Source organism: Phyllobates terribilis, unplaced genomic scaffold (assembly GCF_046119375.1).
Source record: "Phyllobates terribilis strain yellow unplaced genomic scaffold, ASM4611937v1 Scaffold_154__1_contigs__length_4444370, whole genome shotgun sequence".
Lineage (NCBI taxonomy): Eukaryota > Metazoa > Chordata > Amphibia > Anura > Dendrobatidae > Phyllobates > Phyllobates terribilis.
Genome location: NW_027362914.1, coordinates 158,598 through 180,961, shown reverse-complemented (window position 1 = coordinate 180,961; position 22,364 = coordinate 158,598). Strand labels below are relative to the sequence as shown.

At 52.1% G+C, this 22,364-nt stretch overlaps 1 long non-coding RNA gene across 1 annotated transcript; it reads left to right on the top strand.

The window, feature by feature from the left end:
* The first annotated feature begins 400 nt into the window (after window positions 1-400).
* Window positions 401-16,370, top strand: LOC141206966 (uncharacterized). The gene is made up of 2 exons (XR_012277439.1): window positions 401-481; window positions 15,881-16,370. It is a non-coding gene; the product is annotated as an uncharacterized lncRNA (long non-coding RNA).
* The last annotated feature ends 5,994 nt before the right edge of the window (window positions 16,371-22,364 follow it).

The window sequence follows — 22,364 nt, the reverse complement described above, 5'->3', positions numbered from 1 at the left end:
TCCCTGAACATGATTTTTTATTTTTTTTTAAATCTGCCATACTGTTCCAGAGATATGGGCCTTTTTACTTACTGCTAAATTTTATGATCTATATCAAAGGGGGCGTGGCTCACAGGATCCTCAGGGGTGTGTCTTTAGGCTGCTCTGCATAATTATCCTGTGGGCCACGCCCCCTTATAAAGATTACACACAATCAACACTAAATAAAAAGGCCCATATCTCTGCAACCGTATGGTGGATTTAAAAAAATGAAAAAGTGTAATACTCGGGGGAGCAGCGGGAATAAAGTAAGGGCAAACACTGGTCACTTCTGACTTGGTGACATGTCCTCTTTAAAGTAGAATTTTTGTTCTTCTTCAATTCTGGTTATTGTATGTGATAAATTGGGAACATGTCATTTACTTACAGGATTGTGCTGGCGTTATCCTTTACTCTGCTGAATCTGCTACCCAAGTGGCCCTCGATGGTATTCAGTGTCTAGGTAAGGAGAGTCTAACCTGTGCCTTTTGGCCAACACCTAAATCCACCAGCACTACTGATACATATTTATTCTTCAGTTTTGCCCTCGATGTTTCCAGCAGTCCACAACACAAAGCGATCACCATTACGGCTGTGGGGGTTTTTTTTGGTTTTTTTTTGCCTAATGTTTTCAGCCGATTCATCAATTGAGCAAACTCTGTGCCCGAAAAATATAACCTCCATAATTGATTTTATATGATACATTTCTCGCACAAAATTTTGCGCTGTGTTAGAGGAGCATCCAATTTTTTTTTCATTAAAGTCACAAAAAAAAAAAAGATTAAAGACGAAAATAAAGAATTCATTGTACTGTGTGCGCCATTTTGAAGAATTATTTTGGTGCAAAAAAAACCCCATCAAGTAATGATCCAAGATGTAAAAAAAAAAAAAAAAAGAGAAAATGACTTTAAATTTTAACTGCAAATGAAACTTGCCCTATGTGTCTTCACCTGTATGAAAAGACTGGGATGGCTCTGGGAGCAAGCGCACCACCACCGCTGTGTTTTCATATATAGGCATCTCCAATGTTTAGGAATTCAGTGTTGACAAGCGTTGCGATTTGTGCAAGTAAAGGTGTCAGGTTTAGATTGTTGCCTGTATTCACTTTAAGGGAATCTTTAAGTAGGTTTTTGTTATATAATCGGAGAGCAGCATGGTGGAGGGGCAGAGACCCTGATTCCAGCGATGTGTCATTTTTGATACAAAAACAGTTTTCTCTGCTGCAGAGCTCTAAATGCTTAGCCCTGTATAACCCCTCCCACACCACTGATTGGCAGCTGTGTATAACACCCGCCCACACTACTGATTGGCAGCTGTGTATAACCCCCGCCCACACTACTGATTGGCAGCTGTGTATAACCCCCGCCCACACTACTGATTGGCAGCTGTGTATAACCCCCGCCCACACTACTGATTGGCAGCTGTGTATAACCCCCGCCCACACCACTGATTGGCAGCTGTGTATAACACCCGCCCACACTACTGATTGGCAGCTGTGTATAACCCCCGCCCACACTACTGATTGGCAGCTGTGTATAACCCCCGCCCACACCACTGATTGGCAGCTGTGTATAATCCCCGCCCACACCACTGATTGGCAGCTGTGTATAACCCCCGCCCACACCACTGATTGGCAGCTGTGTATAACCCCCGCCCACACCACTGATTGGCAGCTGTGTATAACCCCCGCCCACACCACTGATTGGCAGCTGTGTATAACCCCACCCACACTACTGATTGGCAGCTGTGTATAACCCCCGCCCACACCACTGATTGGCAGCTGTGTATAACCCCTGCCCACACCACTGATTGGCAGCTGTGTATAACCCCTGCCCACACCACTGATTGGCAGCTGTGTATAACCCTCGCCCACACCACTGATTGGCAGCTGTGTATAACCCCCGCCCACACCACTGATTGGCAGCTGTGTATAACCCCTGCCCACACCACTGATTGGCAGCTGTGTATAACCCCTGCCCACACCACTGATTGGCAGCTGTGTATAACCCCCGCCCACACCACTGATTGGCAGCTGTGTATAACCCCCGCCCACACCACTGATTGGCAGCTGTGTATAACCCCTGCCCACACCACTGATTGGCAGCTGTGTATAACCCCCGCCCACACCACTGATTGGCAGCTGTGTATAACCCCTGCCCACACCACTGATTGGCAGCAGTGTATAACCCCCGCCCACACCACTGATTGGCAGCTGTGTATAACCCCCGCCCACACTACTGATTGGCAGCTGTGTATAACCCCTGCCCACACCACTGATTGGCAGCTGTGTATAACCCCCGCCCACACCACTGATTGGCAGCTGTGTATAACCCCCGCCCACACCACTGATTGGCAGCTGTGTATAACCCCCGCCCACACCACTGATTGGCAGCTGTGTATAACCCCCGCCCACAACACTGATTGGCAGCTGTGTATAACCCCTGCCCACACCACTGATTGGCAGCTGTGTATAACCCCTGCCCACACCACTGATTGGCAGCTGTGTATAACCCCCGCCCACACCACTGATTGGCAGCTGTGTATAACCCCCGCCCACACCACTGATTGGCAGCTGTGTATAACCCCCGCCCACACCACTGATTGGCAGCTGTGTATAACCCCCGCCCACACCACTGATTGGCAGCTGTGTATAACCCCCGCCCACACCACTGATTGGCAGCTGTGTATAACCCCCGCCCACACCACTGATTGGCAGCTGTGTATAACCCCCGCCCACACCACTGATTGGCAGCTGTGTATAACCCCTGCCCACACCACTGATTGGCAGCTGTGTATAACCCCTGCCCACACCACTGATTGGCAGCTGTGTATAACCCCCGCCCACACCACTGATTGGCAGCTGTGTATAACCCCTGCCCACACCACTGATTGGCAGCTGTGTATAACCCCTGCCCACACCACTGATTGGCAGCTGTGTATAACCCCCGCCCACACCACTGATTGGCAGCTGTGTATAACCCCCGCCCACACCACTGATTGGCAGCTGTGTATAACCCCCGCCCACACCACTGATTGGCAGCTGTGTATAACCCCTGCCCACACCACTGATTGGCAGCTGTGTATAACCCCCGCCCACACCACTGATTGGCAGCTGTGTATAACCCCCGCCCACACCACTGATTGGCAGCTGTGTATAACCCCCGCCCACACCACTGATTGGCAGCTGTGTATAATCCCCGCCCACATCACTGATTGGCAGCTGTGTATAACCCCCGCCCACACCACTGATTGGCAGCTGTGTATAACCCCTGCCCACACCACTGATTGGCAGCTGTGTATAACCCCCGCCCACACCACTGATTGGCAGCTGTGTATAACCCCCGCCCACACCACTGATTGGCAGCTGTGTATAACCCCTGCCCACACCACTGATTGGCAGCTGTGTATAACCCCTGCCCACACCACTGATTGGCAGCTGTGTATAACCCCCGCCCACACCACTGATTGGCAGCTGTGTATAACCCCTGCCCACACCACTGATTGGCAGCTGTGTATAACCCCCGCCCACACCACTGATTGGCAGCTGTGTATAACCCCCGCCCACACCACTGATTGGCAGCTGTGTATAACCCCCGCCCACACCACTGATTGGCAGCTGTGTATAACCCCCGCCCACACCACTGATTGGCAGCTGTGTATAACCCCTGCCCACACCACTGATTGGCAGCTGTGTATAACCCCTGCCCACACCACTGATTGGCAGCTGTGTATAACCCCCGCCCACACCACTGATTGGCAGCTGTGTATAACCCCCGCCCACAGCACTGATTGGCAGCTGTGTATAACCCCCGCCCACACTACTGATTGGCACCTTCCTGTGTATAACCCCTGCCCACACCACTGATTGGCAGCTGTGTATAACCCCCGCCCACACCACTGATTGGCAGCTGTGTATAACCCCCGCCCACACCACTGATTGGCAGCTGTGTATAACCCCACCCACACTACTGATTGGCACCTTCCTGTGTATAACCCCCGCCCACACCACTGATTGGCAGCTGTGTATAACCCCCGCCCACAGCACTGATTGGCAGCTGTGTATAACCCCCGCCCACAGCACTGATTGGCAGCTGTGTATAACCCCTGCCCACACTACTGATTGGCAGCTGTGTATAACCCCCGCCCACACCACTGATTGGCAGCTGTGTATAACCCCCGCCCACACCACTGATTGGCAGCTGTGTATAACCCCTGCCCACACCACTGATTGGCAGCTGTGTATAACCCCCGCCCACACCACTGATTGGCAGCTGTGTATAACCCCCGCCCACACCACTGATTGGCAGCTGTGTATAACCCCCGCCCACACCACTGATTGGCAGCTGTGTATAACCCCCGCCCACACCACTGATTGGCAGCTGTGTATAACCCCCGCCCACACCACTGATTGGCAGCTGTGTATAACCCCTGCCCACACCACTGATTGGCAGCTGTGTATAACCCCCGCCCACACCACTGATTGGCAGCTGTGTATAACCCCCGCCCACACCACTGATTGGCAGCTGTGTATAACCCCCGCCCACACCACTGATTGGCAGCTGTGTATAACCCCTGCCCACACCACTGATTGGCAGCTGTGTATAACCCCCGCCCACACCACTGATTGGCAGCTGTGTATAACCCCCGCCCACACCACTGATTGGCAGCTGTGTATAACCCCCGCCCACACCACTGATTGGCAGCTGTGTATAACCCCTGCCCACACCACTGATTGGCAGCTGTGTATAACCCCCGCCCACACCACTGATTGGCAGCTGTGTATAACCCCCGCCCACACTACTGATTGGCAGCTGTGTATAACCCCTGCCCACACCACTGATTGGCAGCTGTGTATAACCCCCGCCCACACCACTGATTGGCAGCTGTGTATAACCCCCGCCCACACCACTGATTGGCAGCTGTGTATAACCCCCGCCCACACCACTGATTGGCAGCTGTGTATAACCCCCGCCCACAACACTGATTGGCAGCTGTGTATAACCCCTGCCCACACCACTGATTGGCAGCTGTGTATAACCCCTGCCCACACCACTGATTGGCAGCTGTGTATAACCCCCGCCCACACCACTGATTGGCAGCTGTGTATAACCCCCGCCCACACCACTGATTGGCAGCTGTGTATAACCCCCGCCCACACCACTGATTGGCAGCTGTGTATAACCCCTGCCCACACCACTGATTGGCAGCTGTGTATAACCCCTGCCCACACCACTGATTGGCAGCTGTGTATAACCCCCGCCCACACCACTGATTGGCAGCTGTGTATAACCCCCGCCCACACCACTGATTGGCAGCTGTGTATAACCCCTGCCCACACCACTGATTGGCAGCTGTGTATAACCCCTGCCCACACCACTGATTGGCAGCTGTGTATAACCCCCGCCCACACCACTGATTGGCAGCTGTGTATAACCCCTGCCCACACCACTGATTGGCAGCTGTGTATAACCCCCGCCCACACCACTGATTGGCAGCTGTGTATAACCCCCGCCCACACCACTGATTGGCAGCTGTGTATAACCCCTGCCCACACCACTGATTGGCAGCTGTGTATAACCCCCGCCCACACCACTGATTGGCAGCTGTGTATAACCCCCGCCCACACCACTGATTGGCAGCTGTGTATAACCCCTGCCCACACCACTGATTGGCAGCTGTGTATAACCCCCGCCCACACCACTGATTGGCAGCTGTGTATAACCCCCGCCCACACTACTGATTGGCAGCTGTGTATAACCCCTGCCCACACCACTGATTGGCAGCTGTGTATAACCCCCGCCCACACCACTGATTGGCAGCTGTGTATAACCCCCGCCCACACCACTGATTGGCAGCTGTGTATAACCCCCGCCCACACCACTGATTGGCAGCTGTGTATAACCCCCGCCCACAACACTGATTGGCAGCTGTGTATAACCCCTGCCCACACCACTGATTGGCAGCTGTGTATAACCCCTGCCCACACCACTGATTGGCAGCTGTGTATAACCCCCGCCCACACCACTGATTGGCAGCTGTGTATAACCCCCGCCCACACCACTGATTGGCAGCTGTGTATAACCCCCGCCCACACCACTGATTGGCAGCTGTGTATAACCCCTGCCCACACCACTGATTGGCAGCTGTGTATAACCCCCGCCCACACCACTGATTGGCAGCTGTGTATAACCCCCGCCCACACCACTGATTGGCAGCTGTGTATAACCCCTGCCCACACCACTGATTGGCAGCTGTGTATAACCCCTGCCCACACCACTGATTGGCAGCTGTGTATAACCCCCGCCCACACCACTGATTGGCAGCTGTGTATAACCCCTGCCCACACCACTGATTGGCAGCTGTGTATAACCCCCGCCCACACCACTGATTGGCAGCTGTGTATAACCCCTGCCCACACCACTGATTGGCAGCTGTGTATAACCCCCGCCCACACCACTGATTGGCAGCTGTGTATAACCCCCGCCCACACCACTGATTGGCAGCTGTGTATAACCCCCGCCCACACCACTGATTGGCAGCTGTGTATAACCCCCGCCCACACCACTGATTGGCAGCTGTGTATAACCCCCGCCCACACCACTGATTGGCAGCTGTGTATAACCCCTGCCCACACCACTGATTGGCAGCTGTGTATAACCCCCGCCCACACCACTGATTGGCAGCTGTGTATAACCCCCGCCCACACCACTGATTGGCAGCTGTGTATAACCCCTGCCCACACCACTGATTGGCAGCTGTGTATAACCCCTGCCCACACCACTGATTGGCAGCTGTGTATAACCCCCGCCCACACCACTGATTGGCAGCTGTGTATAACCCCTGCCCACACCACTGATTGGCAGCTGTGTATAACCCCCGCCCACACCACTGATTGGCAGCTGTGTATAACCCCCGCCCACACCACTGATTGGCAGCTGTGTATAACCCCTGCCCACACCACTGATTGGCAGCTGTGTATAACCCCCGCCCACACCACTGATTGGCAGCTGTGTATAACCCCTGCCCACACCACTGATTGGCAGCTGTGTATAACCCCTGCCCACACCACTGATTGGCAGCTGTGTATAACCCCCGCCCACACCACTGATTGGCAGCTGTGTATAACCCCCGCCCACACCACTGATTGGCAGCTGTGTATAACCCCCGCCCACACCACTGATTGGCAGCTGTGTATAACCCCTGCCCACACCACTGATTGGCAGCTGTGTATAACCCCCGCCCACACCACTGATTGGCAGCTGTGTATAACCCCCGCCCACACCACTGATTGGCAGCTGTGTATAACCCCCGCCCACACCACTGATTGGCAGCTGTGTATAACCCCCGCCCACATCACTGATTGGCAGCTGTGTATAACCCCCGCCCACACCACTGATTGGCAGCTGTGTATAACCCCTGCCCACACCACTGATTGGCAGCTGTGTATAACCCCCGCCCACACCACTGATTGGCAGCTGTGTATAACCCCCGCCCACACCACTGATTGGCAGCTGTGTATAACCCCCGCCCACACCACTGATTGGCAGCTGTGTATAACCCCTGCCCACACCACTGATTGGCAGCTGTGTATAACCCCCGCCCACACCACTGATTGGCAGCTGTGTATAACCCCTGCCCACACCACTGATTGGCAGCTGTGTATAACCCCCGCCCACACCACTGATTGGCAGCTGTGTATAACCCCCGCCCACACCACTGATTGGCAGCTGTGTATAACCCCCGCCCACACCACTGATTGGCAGCTGTGTATAACCCCCGCCCACACCACTGATTGGCAGCTGTGTATAACCCCTGCCCACACCACTGATTGGCAGCTGTGTATAACCCCTGCCCACACCACTGATTGGCAGCTGTGTATAACCCCCGCCCACACCACTGATTGGCAGCTGTGTATAACCCCCGCCCACAGCACTGATTGGCAGCTGTGTATAACCCCCGCCCACACTACTGATTGGCACCTTCCTGTGTATAACCCCTGCCCACACCACTGATTGGCAGCTGTGTATAACCCCCGCCCACACCACTGATTGGCAGCTGTGTATAACCCCCGCCCACACCACTGATTGGCAGCTGTGTATAACCCCACCCACACTACTGATTGGCACCTTCCTGTGTATAACCCCCGCCCACACCACTGATTGGCAGCTGTGTATAACCCCCGCCCACAGCACTGATTGGCAGCTGTGTATAACCCCCGCCCACAGCACTGATTGGCAGCTGTGTATAACCCCTGCCCACACTACTGATTGGCAGCTGTGTATAACCCCCGCCCACACCACTGATTGGCAGCTGTGTATAACCCCCGCCCACACCACTGATTGGCAGCTGTGTATAACCCCTGCCCACACCACTGATTGGCAGCTGTGTATAACCCCCGCCCACACCACTGATTGGCAGCTGTGTATAACCCCCGCCCACACCACTGATTGGCAGCTGTGTATAACCCCCGCCCACACCACTGATTGGCAGCTGTGTATAACCCCCGCCCACACCACTGATTGGCAGCTGTGTATAACCCCCGCCCACACCACTGATTGGCAGCTGTGTATAACCCCTGCCCACACCACTGATTGGCAGCTGTGTATAACCCCCGCCCACACCACTGATTGGCAGCTGTGTATAACCCCCGCCCACACCACTGATTGGCAGCTGTGTATAACCCCCGCCCACACCACTGATTGGCAGCTGTGTATAACCCCTGCCCACACCACTGATTGGCAGCTGTGTATAACCCCCGCCCACACCACTGATTGGCAGCTGTGTATAACCCCCGCCCACACCACTGATTGGCAGCTGTGTATAACCCCCGCCCACACCACTGATTGGCAGCTGTGTATAACCCCTGCCCACACCACTGATTGGCAGCTGTGTATAACCCCCGCCCACACCACTGATTGGCAGCTGTGTATAACCCCCGCCCACACTACTGATTGGCAGCTGTGTATAACCCCTGCCCACACCACTGATTGGCAGCTGTGTATAACCCCCGCCCACACCACTGATTGGCAGCTGTGTATAACCCCCGCCCACACCACTGATTGGCAGCTGTGTATAACCCCCGCCCACACCACTGATTGGCAGCTGTGTATAACCCCCGCCCACAACACTGATTGGCAGCTGTGTATAACCCCTGCCCACACCACTGATTGGCAGCTGTGTATAACCCCTGCCCACACCACTGATTGGCAGCTGTGTATAACCCCCGCCCACACCACTGATTGGCAGCTGTGTATAACCCCCGCCCACACCACTGATTGGCAGCTGTGTATAACCCCCGCCCACACCACTGATTGGCAGCTGTGTATAACCCCTGCCCACACCACTGATTGGCAGCTGTGTATAACCCCTGCCCACACCACTGATTGGCAGCTGTGTATAACCCCCGCCCACACCACTGATTGGCAGCTGTGTATAACCCCCGCCCACACCACTGATTGGCAGCTGTGTATAACCCCTGCCCACACCACTGATTGGCAGCTGTGTATAACCCCTGCCCACACCACTGATTGGCAGCTGTGTATAACCCCCGCCCACACCACTGATTGGCAGCTGTGTATAACCCCTGCCCACACCACTGATTGGCAGCTGTGTATAACCCCCGCCCACACCACTGATTGGCAGCTGTGTATAACCCCCGCCCACACCACTGATTGGCAGCTGTGTATAACCCCTGCCCACACCACTGATTGGCAGCTGTGTATAACCCCCGCCCACACCACTGATTGGCAGCTGTGTATAACCCCCGCCCACACCACTGATTGGCAGCTGTGTATAACCCCTGCCCACACCACTGATTGGCAGCTGTGTATAACCCCCGCCCACACCACTGATTGGCAGCTGTGTATAACCCCCGCCCACACTACTGATTGGCAGCTGTGTATAACCCCTGCCCACACCACTGATTGGCAGCTGTGTATAACCCCCGCCCACACCACTGATTGGCAGCTGTGTATAACCCCCGCCCACACCACTGATTGGCAGCTGTGTATAACCCCCGCCCACACCACTGATTGGCAGCTGTGTATAACCCCCGCCCACAACACTGATTGGCAGCTGTGTATAACCCCTGCCCACACCACTGATTGGCAGCTGTGTATAACCCCTGCCCACACCACTGATTGGCAGCTGTGTATAACCCCCGCCCACACCACTGATTGGCAGCTGTGTATAACCCCCGCCCACACCACTGATTGGCAGCTGTGTATAACCCCCGCCCACACCACTGATTGGCAGCTGTGTATAACCCCTGCCCACACCACTGATTGGCAGCTGTGTATAACCCCCGCCCACACCACTGATTGGCAGCTGTGTATAACCCCCGCCCACACCACTGATTGGCAGCTGTGTATAACCCCTGCCCACACCACTGATTGGCAGCTGTGTATAACCCCTGCCCACACCACTGATTGGCAGCTGTGTATAACCCCCGCCCACACCACTGATTGGCAGCTGTGTATAACCCCTGCCCACACCACTGATTGGCAGCTGTGTATAACCCCCGCCCACACCACTGATTGGCAGCTGTGTATAACCCCTGCCCACACCACTGATTGGCAGCTGTGTATAACCCCCGCCCACACCACTGATTGGCAGCTGTGTATAACCCCCGCCCACACCACTGATTGGCAGCTGTGTATAACCCCCGCCCACACCACTGATTGGCAGCTGTGTATAACCCCCGCCCACACCACTGATTGGCAGCTGTGTATAACCCCCGCCCACACCACTGATTGGCAGCTGTGTATAACCCCTGCCCACACCACTGATTGGCAGCTGTGTATAACCCCCGCCCACACCACTGATTGGCAGCTGTGTATAACCCCCGCCCACACCACTGATTGGCAGCTGTGTATAACCCCTGCCCACACCACTGATTGGCAGCTGTGTATAACCCCTGCCCACACCACTGATTGGCAGCTGTGTATAACCCCCGCCCACACCACTGATTGGCAGCTGTGTATAACCCCTGCCCACACCACTGATTGGCAGCTGTGTATAACCCCCGCCCACACCACTGATTGGCAGCTGTGTATAACCCCCGCCCACACCACTGATTGGCAGCTGTGTATAACCCCTGCCCACACCACTGATTGGCAGCTGTGTATAACCCCCGCCCACACCACTGATTGGCAGCTGTGTATAACCCCTGCCCACACCACTGATTGGCAGCTGTGTATAACCCCTGCCCACACCACTGATTGGCAGCTGTGTATAACCCCCGCCCACACCACTGATTGGCAGCTGTGTATAACCCCCGCCCACACCACTGATTGGCAGCTGTGTATAACCCCCGCCCACACCACTGATTGGCAGCTGTGTATAACCCCTGCCCACACCACTGATTGGCAGCTGTGTATAACCCCCGCCCACACCACTGATTGGCAGCTGTGTATAACCCCCGCCCACACCACTGATTGGCAGCTGTGTATAACCCCCGCCCACACCACTGATTGGCAGCTGTGTATAACCCCCGCCCACATCACTGATTGGCAGCTGTGTATAACCCCCGCCCACACCACTGATTGGCAGCTGTGTATAACCCCTGCCCACACCACTGATTGGCAGCTGTGTATAACCCCCGCCCACACCACTGATTGGCAGCTGTGTATAACCCCCGCCCACACCACTGATTGGCAGCTGTGTATAACCCCCGCCCACACCACTGATTGGCAGCTGTGTATAACCCCTGCCCACACCACTGATTGGCAGCTGTGTATAACCCCCGCCCACACCACTGATTGGCAGCTGTGTATAACCCCTGCCCACACCACTGATTGGCAGCTGTGTATAACCCCCGCCCACACCACTGATTGGCAGCTGTGTATAACCCCCGCCCACACCACTGATTGGCAGCTGTGTATAACCCCCGCCCACACCACTGATTGGCAGCTGTGTATAACCCCCGCCCACACCACTGATTGGCAGCTGTGTATAACCCCTGCCCACACCACTGATTGGCAGCTGTGTATAACCCCTGCCCACACCACTGATTGGCAGCTGTGTATAACCCCCGCCCACACCACTGATTGGCAGCTGTGTATAACCCCCGCCCACAGCACTGATTGGCAGCTGTGTATAACCCCCGCCCACACTACTGATTGGCACCTTCCTGTGTATAACCCCTGCCCACACCACTGATTGGCAGCTGTGTATAACCCCCGCCCACACCACTGATTGGCAGCTGTGTATAACCCCCGCCCACACCACTGATTGGCAGCTGTGTATAACCCCACCCACACTACTGATTGGCACCTTCCTGTGTATAACCCCCGCCCACACCACTGATTGGCAGCTGTGTATAACCCCCGCCCACAGCACTGATTGGCAGCTGTGTATAACCCCCGCCCACAGCACTGATTGGCAGCTGTGTATAACCCCTGCCCACACTACTGATTGGCAGCTGTGTATAACCCCCGCCCACACCACTGATTGGCAGCTGTGTATAACCCCCGCCCACACCACTGATTGGCAGCTGTGTATAACCCCTGCCCACACCACTGATTGGCAGCTGTGTATAACCCCCGCCCACACCACTGATTGGCAGCTGTGTATAACCCCCGCCCACACCACTGATTGGCAGCTGTGTATAACCCCCGCCCACACCACTGATTGGCAGCTGTGTATAACCCCCGCCCACACCACTGATTGGCAGCTGTGTATAACCCCCGCCCACACCACTGATTGGCAGCTGTGTATAACCCCTGCCCACACCACTGATTGGCAGCTGTGTATAACCCCCGCCCACACCACTGATTGGCAGCTGTGTATAACCCCCGCCCACACCACTGATTGGCAGCTGTGTATAACCCCTGCCCACACCACTGATTGGCAGCTGTGTATAACCCCTGCCCACACCACTGATTGGCAGCTGTGTATAACCCCCGCCCACACCACTGATTGGCAGCTGTGTATAACCCCCGCCCACACCACTGATTGGCAGCTGTGTATAACCCCCGCCCACACCACTGATTGGCAGCTGTGTATAACCCCCGCCCACACCACTGATTGGCAGCTATGTATAACCCCTGCCCACACCACTGATTGGCAGCTGTGTATAACCCCCGCCCACACCACTGATTGGCAGCTGTGTATAACCCCTGCCCACACCACTGATTGGCAGCTGTGTATAACCCCTGCCCACACCACTGATTGGCAGCTGTGTATAACCCCCGCCCACACCACTGATTGGCAGCTGTGTATAACCCCCGCCCACACCACTGATTGGCAGCTGTGTATAACCCCTGCCCACACCACTGATTGGCAGCTGTGTATAACCCCCGCCCACACCACTGATTGGCAGCTGTGTATAACCCCCGCCCACAGCACTGATTGGCAGCTGTGTATAACCCCCGCCCACAGCACTGATTGGCAGCTGTGTATAACCCCCGCCCACACCACTGATTGGCAGCTGTGTATAACCCCCGCCCACACCACTGATTGGCAGCTGTGTATAACCCCCGCCCACACCACTGATTGGCAGCTGTGTATAACCCCTGCCCACACCACTGATTGGCAGCTGTGTATAACCCCTGCCCACACCACTGATTGGCAGCTGTGTATAACCCCCGCCCACACCACTGATTGGCAGCTGTGTATAATCCCCGCCCACACCACTGATTGGCAGCTGTGTATAACCCCCGCCCACACCACTGATTGGCAGCTGTGTATAACCCCTGCCCACACCACTGATTGGCAGCTGTGTATAACCCCCGCCCACACCACTGATTGGCAGCTGTGTATAACCCCACCCACACCACTGATTGGCAGCTGTGTATAACCCCTGCCCACACCACTGATTGGCAGCTGTGTATAACCCCCGCCCACACCACTGATTGGCAGCTGTGTATAACCCCCGCCCACACCACTGATTGGCAGCTGTGTATAACCCCACCCACACCACTGATTGGCAGCTGTGTATAACCCCTGCCCACACTACTGATTGGCAGCTGTGTATAACCCCTGCCCACACCACTGATTGGCAGCTGTGTATAACCCCTGCCCACACCACTGATTGGCAGCTGTGTATAACCCCCGCCCACACCACTGATTGGCAGCTGTGTATAACCCCCGCCCACACCACTGATTGGCAGCTGTGTATAACCCCCGCCCACACCACTGATTGGCAGCTGTGTATAACCCCCGCCCACACCACTGATTGGCAGCTGTGTATAACCCCTGCCCACACCACTGATTGGCAGCTGTGTATAACCCCTGCCCACACCACTGATTGGCAGCTGTGTATAACCCCCGCCCACACCACTGATTGGCAGCTGTGTATAACCCCCGCCCACACCACTGATTGGCAGCTGTGTATAACCCCCGCCCACACCACTGATTGGCAGCTGTGTATAACCCCCGCCCACACCACTGATTGGCAGCTGTGTATAACCCCCGCCCACACCACTGATTGGCAGCTGTGTATAACCCCCGCCCACACCACTGATTGGCAGCTGTGTATAACCCCTGCCCACACCACTGATTGGCAGCTGTGTATAACCCCTGCCCACACCACTGATTGGCAGCTGTGTATAACCCCCGCCCACACCACTGATTGGCAGCTGTGTATAACCCCTGCCCACACCACTGATTGGCAGCTGTGTATAACCCCCGCCCACACCACTGATTGGCAGCTGTGTATAACCCCCGCCCACACCACTGATTGGCAGCTGTGTATAACCCCCGCCCACACCACTGATTGGCAGCTGTGTATAACCCCCGCCCACACCACTGATTGGCAGCTGTGTATAACCCCTGCCCACACCACTGATTGGCAGCTGTGTATAACCCCTGCCCACACCACTGATTGGCAGCTGTGTATAACCCCCGCCCACACCACTGATTGGCAGCTGTGTATAACCCCCGCCCACAGCACTGATTGGCAGCTGTGTATAACCCCCGCCCACACCACTGATTGGCAGCTGTGTATAACCCCCGCCCACAGCACTGATTGGCACCTTCCTGTGTATAACCCCTGCCCACACCACTGATTGGCAGCTGTGTATAACCCCCGCCCACACTACTGATTGGCACCTTCCTGTGTATAACCCCTGCCCACACCACTGATTGGCAGCTGTGTATAACCCCCGCCCACACCACTGATTGGCAGCTGTGTATAACCCCTGCCCACACCACTGATTGGCAGCTGTGTATAACCCCCGCCCACAGCACTGATTGGCACCTTCCTGTGTATAACCCCACCCACACTACTGATTGGCACCTTCCTGTGTATAACCCCCGCCCACACTACTGATTGGCACCTTCCTGTGTACACTATATATTGATAGAAAGCTGCTGATCAGACACCTAGTGCTGTAATGATAATATCCTGCTGATTTAAGACTGATTTTATTGATACAGCAGCACACAGCCCTGTAGTAACACATTGCTGGAATCTGGCCGGACATTATTCTGATCTCAGATTACATAGACAATCCTGCTGACAGATTCCCATTAAAAGGTTCTTCCCGTCCTCTGCTCCCCATCCTCTGGCTTCCTGCTTGCTCCTGATGATTGACAGTTCGGACCAGAGGTGCCACCCGTCCTGTGCGCTCTCCAGTGCTGCAATCAGAAGCAGCCTTCCCTCCTGGAGAATCAGAGGACAGAGGCATAATGAAGCCGGCCGGATCCAGAGCGGACAGCACTCCTTCCCTAGGAGACCGACCACCTCTGACAGACTGGCAGAGGTGGCTGGTGACCTAAAAATATCTCTCTTCTCTAGGTCTGAGAGGATTTTTAATAAGAAGTAAATTGAAAAGTTTTTACCGTATTTTGCAATTTTACCCATGAAGACTGAGACCACCCCATGTTCACTGTTCTTTTATAAATGTTTATTTCTCCACAGGGGGCAATGGCTATATAAACGACTACCCGATGGGCCGCTTCCTTCGTGATGCCAAGCTTTATGAAATAGGGGCTGGTACTACCGAGGTTCGGAGACTGGTCATAGGAAGAGCCTTCAATGCTCTGTACAAGTAACCTGCCGACCTTGGAGATCACCGATCATGGCTCTAACTCCGAACTCAATCCGCAAAAATCTCTCTGCACCCGGGTGGATGAGGAGCGATGGGCACTCACTGCCTAAAACACTTACCTCGTAGCTGCGAGCCTCGTGGCCGCACAGACTGGACTGTTAGGAGACCGGACCGGTCCAGTGCTCTGTCTACCGACTCTTTATCAAGTGAATGTGAAGATTCTTATACCGGGGACATGAAACCATGAACCGTATAGTTATATCCAAGAGATGGGGGGCTCTGATCACCCCCACTGATCACTGTTTATGGAGTCTGTGTATTGCTCCAGGAACAAATAAAGCATACGTCAATCATCTGTCATTATTTTCCCCAGTGCTGTCTATAGTGATATCTACAGCCTGTTAAAGGAGTTGTCTGGGACTTAAACATTTAACATTGATGACTTATCCTTAGTATAGGTCATCAATGTCTGATCGGTGGGGGTGCGACACTCTGCACCCCCGCCAATCTGCTGTTCCTGGTGTCAGCGGCCAGGACTGATCAGTTACAGAGCTGCACAGTGGGTGCGACCGGGCACTGCACTCCACCGGGCACTGCACTCCACCTGCTATTGATTTGAATAGGGGGCGGATGTGCAGTACCGGCCGCGGCCACTATACAGGCGCTGTGCAGATCCATAACTGAGCAGTTTTGTGATGCCGCCGACATCAGGAACAGCTGACTGGTGGGAGTCCCGGGTGTCTCACCCCCACCAATCATACATTAGTGACCTGTCACCAATGTAAGTCTTAAAGGGGTTGTCTAAGTGTAACCCACCCTGTAAGAGCAGAGATGCATTACAGAAAGTGGATGCTTCATCTCTTCATTCCTGTCCTGTCTGTCATCCTGCATAGTCCAGTGAAGGCAATGGCAGGAGAAATGCATGCTGGGAGGTGAAAGGAAGTCAGTTCCAGCTCCTATAGTGCTGATGAAATACTGCACATTCAGAGTATGAGAGTTTTTGGACATATTAGACTATATCAGCACCAGTGGCGGTTTTAGCTTATTGTGGTGTATGTGGTCGGCTTCACTCTGCTTTTCTACAGGATTTATGTGAAGGGCTTTAAGAAAATATAAGCTCTTAAGAAAAATTATAGAAAATTTCAGTTAAATTACTTGTAAAAATCACTGATTCTTCTGTGGCAGAATCAGGGGGAGATCTGGAATTTTTACAAAGAATATAACTCAATTTTTTGTTTTTAAGCAAGCGACAGGTTCTCTAGCAGTAGTCCTAAATAAAATACACATGGAATAAATGGGGAAAGAGTTGATACGAGGAGTAAAATAATAGAAATATATCCCCCCGGTGGAGGTTTAGTAGATTGCAGGCAGGTGTCACAATGTACTTTAGTGACCCCTGCTGGTAGTGGTGGGGATTTGTTTTCAATTGTATTTTAATTCTATTCTTGCTGCATCTCACAATAAATACTAAGGAGGGAAATTTCCTAAGACAGGCGAGTCACAGTCCAGTCTGATTTGTGCTGGATTTATGAAGAGGGGAACACCATGTAATAAATAAGGTAAAGATTTAGCCGTTCTTGAAGCAAATTGAAATCTCCATCTGCTGTGAGCAGCCATAGAGCTGCTTTATGTGCTGAATTCTGGTATATTATAGAAAGTCTATCAGATGTATAGGCCGCCCCTCAGGCCTAATCACAGACACTTTATAAAAAGAAACAATTGCAAGTTTTAGCACAAGACAGATTTCTAAATAAAACATTTAATAGATCGCCCCTATGGGCATATTATTAAAATCTAAAAGAAAGTTATTCTATCCATTAGCACATATGCTCCTAACATGGGAAATAATCACCACAGAATTGTTTAATATGCAGTAAATGAATAACCTGCCAGACACCCGACGGACTGACCGCGGCAGGGGCAGAAATCACACTTAGGCCACGGCCCCACTATCAGTATTCGGTTAGTATCTTTCCTCTGGAGTGGGAGCCAAAACCAGATGAGGAACAATCAGAGAAAAGGTAGAATAGAAACAAGTCACCAATTCTGGATTTATCACCCACTCCTGGTTTTGTCTCCCACTCCTGAGAAAAAATACTGACTGAATACTGATAGTGGGGTCGTGGCCTTAAAAGGGTTATTCCCAAATGGGTATTGTTGGATAGTTCTTGTAAATACAAGTGATTTTTGCAATTTACTGCTTATTAAAATTGTCAGTCGTTCTTGAAATATTAACACTTTATTCTTTTAGTTACAGCTCATTGCTTTGGAGACCGACCACTGCTGCTGGACAGCAGAACATAAGCAGTGCTTACATGCTCTTTTCCATTGAGCTTGTAAGCGCTGTATTGAACCTGTCCCGAAACGCTGAAGCGCACCACAACTTCCTAACCAGTTTCAGCACAAGGTAGACCACAGCGGTGGTCGGTCTCCAAGGCAACAAGCTGTAAACAAAAGAAAAGCGTTAACTCAAGAACGACTGAAAAGTTTAATAAGCAATGAAATGCAAAAGTGCTTGTTTTTACCAACACTATCTGACAGTGCCCATCTATGAAGATGAGGAAAAACCCTTTTAAAGGCCACTGACAAAGGAACAATATTTGCAGCCTGTTTTAATATTTCTCATCTGGAGCCTCCCTCACAGCAGTATATGCCGAATTTGGGGGTCTGTACGTCCATTTCACTGTTGCCTTCACTAGCTCGCAGGTATCTGCACCGAGGTCTCTTCTATAGCGGCCATGTAGTGGTAGATACCAGTTATTTTTCCCTATTACTGTACGTGCTCCTCTCCGTGAGTCACATAGTATTCATGTCCCCGTTGTGCCCTATAGTTGGTAAAATTGCCTTCTAGAAACATGAATGCTACCTGTGGATTCATTGGAAAGTTATCATACCCTGAGTGTCCCTATAGTGTAATAATGCCCTTTAGGTGTCCACTGAACTGCTAATAATGCCCCCCTGAGGATTCCTTTTACAGTTATATTGACACTGTCGCCCACAAAAAATAGGGCCCAAAAATGTAAAATAATTATATATTCACCATAAACCGGATCCTGAGTGATCTGCGTCCTACAACGCAGGCTGCCGTGAGCACTTCTGCCTATCAATGGGTACTGATTGTACAGAAACTCCTCCGTACTCCAGTAGATGTATGTAACATCAAAATCAGATTTAGGCTATGTGCCCACGATGCAGAATAGATGCAGATTTTTCCTGAGCGTTTCTGCCTCTCCCTGGCAGAAAAAAAAACACATGCAGATTTTACATGCGTTTTTTTCTGCCAGGGAGAAGCGTTTTTTAAGCATTTTTGCATGCATTTCCGCATGTAAAAAACGGGTCATGCAACCGCCGACATCAGCGGTCGTGTGACCATCACATGACTAAATGACGTCAGCGCAGGTCCTTTTAGAACACGGCAGGACGCCAATTACAGAGGACACCGCGGAAGAGGTAAGTATAATGTTTTTTTTTTTTTTACGTTTTAATTCTTTTTTTTTTTACTAATGGTACCCGGGTCGGATGAGAGTCTCCTCTGCTCCAGACCCGGGTACCATCCACGCATTGAACCGCATAACATTCGCATGCATACATGCGGATGTTATGCAGTTCAATGCAAGTCAATGGCGGCAATTACGCACAAGAAATGGACGTGCTGTCGATTTTTCCGCAATGATAATACGCAGCGGAAATTTCTGCAGCATGTGCACAGCACATGCAGATTACCAAGCGTTTTTAATGCACTTTCGTGGTGGAAATGCATTAAATCCGCATCGTGGGCACGCAGCCTAAAACACTTTATGCAATAAAATGAAATTGAATTAAAAAAATAGTTTACTACCTGTTTGCAAATGACAAACTGCACTTTTACTATTTCTAGATGATTTATGAAAAAAATCACGGCCAGACGATATTTATTACGGACACATTGGAAAACCATAATAAATGCTTGTGATTATAAGTGATAAATGTCCACAGCCCATAATCCTGATGTGTAACGTCAGCTGCAGTCACTGTCATCTGTAACATGATGAGAATTACTCACAATAATCTGCAGAAGTTTCTTCAGCTTCAGAAAATGTAATTGTTTCTCCAGAGCGGGCGATAAAGTGCCGTATTGTTCTGTGCTGGAGTTTGTGGTGGGCCGGCGACCCTGGTGCTGGTTATAAGCCCGGTCTATGGACCTCAGCGTTACAGGTCACCTAAACACCTCTACATGGAGCCTGTAACCTGTATTCTCAGGCCGTGTAAGGGACGCCATAATGATAAGGCGCCTGCCTGGTAACAAGTGCAGATTAATGGCCGCTACAGTGAAGAGAATGGCCTGTGGTGAAAGGGTTAATACTGGGGCCCTGCATCAGTAATAGCCCCTGTAGTCACCATGACAACTGTTATGAGGTCATAAACACATGTCATAAAGAAGATTCCGTGAGAGAAGGCCGCGCTGCCACGATCAGCGCCATTACTGATGGACCGAGGACCTGGAGCGCGGCCCCCCACGTAATGTACCCACCTGGGTGTAATATGGAGGTTCTAGCAGGGGGAGGGGTTGTCCGCTTTAGACGCCCCCAGGGTGTATGAAGATAATAGATGGGGGTCCGCAGCAGAGGATAGAGAGACCCTCTACATACAGCCCCTCTCCTCAGGGTGAACATGGATAGACCTATGAATTTCATGGGTGCTGTGGGGAGATGGGTAGAGGGGAGGGGGGATTTATCCTATTAGGGGTCATCCATAACCAACAACCCCTGTAACCGAGTGTCCAACTTCTTGTGACTTGGACCTGGATCTGTAAGGGAGAGTTATAATAATTTCTGTAATGAGTATATCATGTCATCCATGTTGTATATATATATTCACTGTGTCCATTAGTGGAGATTTGAATCCTTAGTTATGTTCTCTATAGTCAGCAGCAAGAATTAATTGTAACTGACTATTATCTGATTCTGCATTGTCTGTATAACCTTGATCACAATGTATTAGGGTCAGACAGCCGCTCAGCTTGTTTGTCTCCTTGTTAACAGGTAAACAGAGTTTTACTTCAGAATTCAGGTGTCGTCTTATCCTCTTGGTAAAAGGTGAAATTCTCCTGTCATCTTGGTCCTTCGAGCCGGAATTCATCATCTCCTCCAACATGAGGTAAGTGCTGATACCGCGCACGAGGAGGGATGGAAATACCCTCTGTGGAACAAGTCCTCCGCCTGAATTGGCGTCAAAAGAGGCCAAGGAGAATTGAGAGTCGACCACATCTGAATTTGGGTAAGAAAAATGGTATTATTATTATTAATTAGGTAATATTATTAGTCCAGTATTAATGGTATTTATAAGTTGCTGCAATTGGGGTTCGTGTGACCCCTGGAAATTGCTGCAATTGGGGTTTGTTTGACCCCTGTAATTGTTGCTATTGGGGTTGTGTGACCCCTGTAAGTTGCTGCAATTGGGGTTTGTGTGACCACTGGAAGTTTGACCCCTGGAAGTTGCTGCAATTGGGGTTTGTGTGACCCATGTAAGTTGCTGCAATTGGGGTTTCTGTGACCCCTGTAAGTTGCTGCAATTGGGGTTTCTGTGACCCCTGTAAATTGCTGCAATTGGGGTTTGTTTGACCCCCTGGAAGTTGCAAATAGTCCATAGTCTATGTGAGAAGACTACAGGAATAAATAACTCTGTGTGCCCATTAAACGATCTACATGGTGAGGGTCTAGGACCAGGGGGCATTGTTAATAATCCGCTGGGCTAACTTGCAATAATACTGATGGTTGTGTGTGTGTATGTATGTATGTATGTATATATATATATATATATATATATATATATATATATACACATATATACATATATATGTATATATACATATACACATATATATATATACACACATATACATATATATATATATATATATATATATATATATATATATAATATAGAAAAAAAGAAAAGAAAAAGAGCAGCACAAGCAAACAACCAACTTGTAAATGGGTGGGTGCCCATCCTCCAGGTAAATAGCAAACCTCCTTACATATAAAAAAAAAAAAATAGCTCCACAGTCACCATCAGGGCGGCGTCAGCACCCGACGCACCCGGGCAAATGCCGGGGCCCTGAGCAGGTAGAGGGGCCCACTGGCGGTCGCGCACCCCGCCGGGCTATGGGCGGAGGAGAGCTGTGCCAGCGCCCGCCCTTCTCCGCCGCTTGCTCAGCGCCCCGGCAGCCGGATACTTACCTCTCCCCGTGCCTCCGCAGATCTGCTGTCTTCCTGCTCTATGCTCTCTGTGACGTCTCAGGTCAGAGGGTGCGGTGACGTCTTTACACCGTGCCCTCCCCTGAGCCGTCACAGGCCGCGCAGAGCGGGAATATAC